Source organism: Pongo abelii, chromosome 16, assembly GCF_028885655.2.
Source record: "Pongo abelii isolate AG06213 chromosome 16, NHGRI_mPonAbe1-v2.0_pri, whole genome shotgun sequence".
NCBI lineage: Eukaryota > Metazoa > Chordata > Mammalia > Primates > Hominidae > Pongo > Pongo abelii.
In genome coordinates, this window is record NC_072001.2 from 75,673,571 (window position 1) to 75,680,074 (window position 6,504).

The following is a 6,504-nucleotide window of genomic DNA, read 5'->3' on the forward strand; positions in this document are numbered from 1 at the left end:
TATGAAGAAAACTTTAAAACTTTCCTACAGGACATAACAAAAGACTGATTTCAATAGTGGCATACCACATAATCACTTTCTTTCCTCCTCTACAGCTAGAGATAACTATATGATATATTTCTGTCCAATGAGACAATAGAGTTAATGTGTATTTGCTTTGCAAACACTAAGAGTGCTGCTCTCAGCTTTTTCTTTTTTGTTTTGAGATCTTCTCGTTCTGTCACCCAGGCTGGAGTGCAGTTGTGCTTGATCATGGCTCACTGCAGCCTCAACCTCCTGGGTTCAAGCAATGCTTTTGCCTCAGCCTCCTGAGTAGCTGGGACTTCAGGTACATGCCACCATGCCTGGCTAATTTTTTTTTTTTTTTTTTTGAGACAGAGGCTCTCTCTTGTTGCCCAAGCTGGAGTGCAGTGGTACGATTTTGGCTCACTGCAACCTCTGCCTCCTGGGTTCAAGTGATTCTCCTGCCTCAGCCTCCCGAGTAGCTGGGATTACAGACATGTACCACCACACCTGGCTAATTTTGTATTTTTATTAGAGACAGGGTTTCTCCATGTTGGTCAGGCTGGTCTCGAACTCCTGATCTCAGGTGATACGCCTATCTCGGCCTCCCAAAGTGCTGGGATTATAGGCGTGAGCCATTGCGCCCGACCTGCCTGCTAATTTTTAAATTATTTTTTGTAGAGACAGGGTTTCACTATGCTATCCAGGCTGGTCTTAAACTCCTGGGCTCAAGTGATTCTCCTGCCTCAGCCTCCCAAATACTGTGATTACAGGTGTGAACCACTGTACCCAGCCTCCTCTGGTCTTAAATGCTATTGTTATGGCCAGAGCTGCAACAGTCATCTTGGATGTATGAAACAAAAAGCACGAAGTCAAGAGCCAACATACTGAGGATGGAAGAGCAGAAATACAAAAAAACCGTAAGTCCTCAATGAGAGGTTGAGCAGGGGAAACTGCCAAGAACTACCTACTTTCAGAATTCTTGTTATGTGAGAAAATTAAAGCCATATTTTCAAAGCCAGTATTAGTTGGATTGTCTATTACAGGGAGCTACATACTTTTCTAGCAAAGTGTAAATACTACAAAAGACAATAAGTCTAATATCAGCCAGGTGCAGTGGCACATGCCAATAACTCAGGAGGCTGAGGTGGGAAGACTGCTTGAGCCCAGGAGTTCAAATCCAGCCTGGGCAACATAGCAAGACCCCATCTCCATACTTGATCTTAGCCAAAAGGCCGATAAGCAGTAAGATCCAATTTCTAAAAAAATAAAAATAAAATCAGATGATGGAAGACAAAAAGAATAAAGGGAAAGAACAGGAAAGATTCCATTATCAATTGCATCCTTCTTATAACAGTCATTAGATCAATCTAAAGAAAATGATCATTAGGGCATATATAAAGTTATTATAAATACATTCAATAGAAAAAATACAAACATTCTAAATTATCGGAATAAATACAAACAAAAATAAAGGAAAGGAAACACAGACCACATTTTGAAAATAATTAAGACTATAGACATGAAAAGCATATCCCAATAATATGATATATTCCAAACCAAATACAATTCGTGTAAATAAATGTGAATACTTGGGAGTCTCTCTAAGCCTTCTCTGGCTAGAAAGGCTGCCCATAAAAAAATTTAAAAACATTTTTAGGCTGGTCACAGTGGCTCACGCCTGTAATCCCAGCACTTTGGGAGGCCAAGGTGGGCGGATCACGAGGTCAGGAGATCGAGACCATCCTGGCTAACATGGTGAAACCCCATCTCTACTAAAAATACAAAAAATTAGCTGGGCGTGGTGGCGGGCGCATGTGGTCCCAGCTACTCGGGAGGCTGAGGCAGGAGAATGGCGTGAACACGGGAGGCGGAGCTGGCAGTGAGCAAAGATGGCGCCACTGCACTCCAGCCTGGGCGACAGAGCGAGACTCCGTCTCGGAAAAAAAAAAGAAAAAATTAGCCGGGCGTGTTGGCACATGCCTGTAGTCCCAGCTACTTGGGAGGCTGAAGCAGGAGAATTGCTTGAATCTGGGAGGTAGAGGTTGCAGTGAGCCGAGATAGTGCCATTGCACTCCAGTCTGGGTAACAGAACAAGACCCTGTCTCAAAAAAGAAAAAAAAAATTAAAAACTAAAAATTAAAAATAGTGAATACTTAATATTACCTAGTAGGCTGGGAGCAGTGGATCATACCTGTAATCCCAACACACTGGGAGGCTGAGGTGGGAGAATTGTTTGAGGCCAGGAGTTCAAGACCAGCTTGGAGCAACATAGCAAGAACCTATCTCTACAAAAAAAAAAAAAAAAAAAAAAAAAAGTATATATAAAAGGAAAAATTGACAAATTGCATTTCATGAAAATGAAAAACTTCTGTTCTGTGAAAGACCCCATTAAGAGGAGGAAGAACAAGCTATAGAGTGGAAGAAAATATTTGCAAACCACATCTGACAAAGGACTAGGATATATAAAGAACTTTCAAACCCCAGCAATTAAAAAAGCACACAAAGGAAACAATCCAATGAGAATGGGCAAACACATGAACAGGCATCTCACCAAAGAGGATACACAGATAGCAAATAAACACATGAAAAGATATTCAACATCAATAGACATTAGAAAAATGCAAATTAAAAATCACAGTGAGACATCACTACACATCTATTGGAATGGCTAAAATACAAACTAGTGATACCGCCAAATGCTTTGAAGGATACAGAGAAACCAGATCATACAGATATTACTGGTGAGAATGTTAAATAGTACAGCCACTCTAGAAAACAGTTTGGCAGTCTCTTGTAAACTAAACATGAAATTACTATATAACTCAGCAACTGAACTCTTGGGCATTTATCCCAGAGAAGAGAAAACTTATATTCACACACACAAAAACATGTACATGAATGGTCATAGCAGTTTTGTTCATAATAGCCCCAAACTGGAAATACTCTAAATGTCCTTCAATGAGTGAATGGTTAAACTGTGGTACATAAATACCATGGAATACTACTCAGCAATAAAAGGAACAAACTATTGATACACACAGCTTCAATGGATCTCAAAGAAATTATGTTGAGTGAAAAGGCCAACCTTAAAGGTTTTATATTTATGATTCCATTTATAAAACAGACTTGAAATGACAAAATATCAGAGATAAAGAAAGAATGTGTAGCTGTCAAGGGTTAGGAATTGGGGGATGGGAGAAGGATAAAAGGGAGTTGTGGTTATTAAAGAACAAGAGGAGATCCTTGTGTTGATGGAACTGTTCTGTATCTTCACTGTGGTTGTGGATACACAAACCTACATGTAATCAAACTGCACAGAATTAAGTACAATTAAGCTTCTAGAAGAAAACAGTTATCTCCATGACATCAGGGTAAGCAAAGATTTCTTAAACAGGACCCACACATAAAAATAACAGTAACCATGAAAGATCATTTGATACTTTGGATTTCATTAAAATTAAGACTTTTTTTTTTTTTAGATGGAATCTTGCTCTGTTGCATGGACTGGAGTACAGGGGCACAATCTCCGCTCACTGCAACCTCTGCCTCCCAGGTTCAAGGGATTCTCCTGCCTCAGCCTCCCGAGTAGCTGAGATTACAGGTGTGTGCCACCACACTCAGCTAATTTTTGTATTTTTAGTAGAGACTGGGTTTTGCCATGTTGGCCAGGCTAGTCTCGAATTCCTGACCTCAAGGGATCCACCTGCCTTGGCCTCCCAAAGTTCTGGGATTACAGGCGTGACCCACTGCGCCAGTCAGGCGAATATTAAAATTTTTGATAAGACAATCTTAGAGTGGGGAACATAAATTGGCACTGCCTCTATAGAGGGAAATTTAACAGCAACAAGAGAAATGTTTAAATGTTTAAAATATACTCTTTAATTCAATTCCTAGGAATTTAATCCTATAGATAAATTCATACATATGGAAAGTGATGTGCATTTGCAGTCATTCACTTCAGGATTATTGGTAAATCTGTAAACAACTTAGTCTATCATAGGAGACTGAAAAATAAATTATTATTTATTCAGTCAATAGAATACCGTTAAACTGTTGAGAAAAAGGAAGCTTTTTTTTTTTTTGAGACGGAGTTTCGTTCTTATTGCCCAGGCTGGGGTTCAATGATGTGGTCTCGGCTCACTGCAACCTCCATCTCCTGGGTTCAAACAATTCTCCTGCCTCAGCTTCCCGTAGCAGGGATTACAGATGCCTGCCACCACGCCTGGCTAATTTTTTTGTATTTTTAGTAAAGACGGGGTTTCACCATGTTGGCCAGGCTGGTCTCGAACTCCTAACCTCAGATGATCCGCTGCCTTGGCCTCCCAAAGTGCTGGGATTACAGGCGTGAGCCACGGCACCTGGCCAAGGAAGCTTTTTATGAATCAGTAAGGAAGTCTTAAAGACAAAAAAAAATTTAAGGTGAAAAAAGAATTATATGTATTATATATTTTTTATTTAAAAAATTTTAAAAGTTTAAAAATGTTTAATTTTAGGGGCAGGATCCTGCTCTGTCATGCAGGCCAGAGTGCGGTGGCCCAATCATAGCTCACTGCAGCCTCCAACTCCTGGGCGCAAGCAATCCTCCCTCCTCAGTCTCCTGAGTAGCTAAGATGACAAGCGTGCACCACCATTCCCAGCTAATTTTTTATTTATTTATTTATTTATTTATTTATTTATTATTATACTTTAGGTTTTAGGGTACATGTGCGCAATGTGCAGGTTAGTTACATATGTATACATGTGCCATGCTGGTGCACTGCACCCACTAACTCGTCATCTAGCATTAGGTATATCTCCCAATGCTATCCCTCCCCCCTCCCCCCACCCCACAACAGTCCCCAGAGTGTGATGATCCCCTTCCTGTGTCCATGTGTTCTCATTGTTCAATTTCCACCTATGAGTGAGAATATGCGGTGTTTGGTTTTTTGTTCTTGCGATAGTTTACTGAGAATGATGATTTCCAATTTCATCCATGTCCCTACAAAGGACATGAACTCATCATTTTTTATGGCTGTGTATGTCCAACAATGATAGACTGGATTAAGAAAATGTGGCACATATACACCAGCTAATTTTTAAAAAAATATTTTGTATGTGTGGCTGAGGAATTCATGTGGAGGTCAGAGTGGAAGCAAGTGTGAGAGGGTCCAGCAGAAGGAAACATGGCTGCCAAAGTGTTTGAGTCCATTGGCCTGGCCTTAGCTGTTGCAGGAGGCGTGGTGAACTCTGCCTTACGTAATGTGGATGCTGGGCACAGAGCTGTCATCTTTTGACTGATTCTGGGGCACAGGACATTGTGGTAGGAGAAAGAACTCACTTTTCTCATCCCATGAATACAGAAACCAATTACCTTTGTCTTTCTCGACCACGTAAGGTGCCAGTCATCACTAGTAGCAAAGATTTACAGAATGTCAATACCCCACTGCACATCCTCTTCCTGCCTGTCCCTAGCCAGCTTCCTTGCATCTTCACCAGCATCGGAGAGGGCTGTGATGAGCCTGTGCTGCCATCCATCACTACAGACATCCTTAAGCAGGTGGTGGCTCGCTTTGAGGCTGCGGAAGCAATCACCCAGAGAGAGGTGGTCTCCAAGCAGGTGAAGGATGACCTTACGGAGCAGCAGCCACATTTTGGCTCGTGCTGGACGATGCCTCCTCAACACATCTGACCTTTGGGAAGGAGTTCACAGAAGCAGTGGAAGCCAAACAGGTGGCTCAGCAGGAAGCAGAGAGGGCCAGATTTGTGGTGGAAAAGGCTGGGCAGCAGAAAAAGGCAACCATGATATCTGCTGAGGGCGACTCCAAGGCAGCGGAGCTGACCGCCACCTCACTGGCCACCGTGGGGACTTGTCTGATGGAGCCATGCCAGCCAGAAGCCACCGGGGATATCGCGTGTCAGCTCTTACGCCCCTGAGGCAGGGCAGTACCTGCTCCTCCAGCTGCCCCAGTGAGGCCCCACCTGCCTGCATCTATGCGGGTAAACTGGGCCACAGCCCCGATGATTCCAAACACCGCCTTCCTTCTCCCCCTACCCCAGGAATCCCTGTGAAATTTCATGATTCGCTTAAAGTGAAGGAAATAAAAGTAAATTACTTCAGGCTGGGAGCAGTGGCTCACGCCTGTAATCCCAGCATTTTGGGAGGCCGAGGTGGGTGGATCACTTGAGGTCTGGAACTCGAGACCAACCTGGCCAACATGGTACTACAAATACAAAAATTAGCTGGGTGTAGTATGCCTGTAGTCCCAGCTACTCAGGAGGCTGAGGCAGGAGAATTGCTTGAACCTGGGAGGCAGAGGTTGCAGTAAACTGAGATTGCACCACTGTACTCTTGGGCAACAGAGCGAGACTCCATCTAAAAAATAAAAGGAGGACAGGGTCTTGTTGTGTTGCCCAAGCCAATCTTGAACTCCTGACCTCAAGTGATCCTCCTGCCTCGGCCTCCCAAAGTACTGAGATTATAGGACTTAGCCAGACATATATATATATCATAACATTTAT

General features: G+C 42.7%; 1 pseudogene; it reads left to right on the forward strand.

Annotated features, from left to right (window-relative positions):
• Positions 1-5,108: 5,108 nt before the first annotated feature.
• Positions 5,109-5,956, forward strand: LOC100440509 (prohibitin 1-like; annotated as a pseudogene).
• Positions 5,957-6,504: the final 548 nt, after the last annotated feature.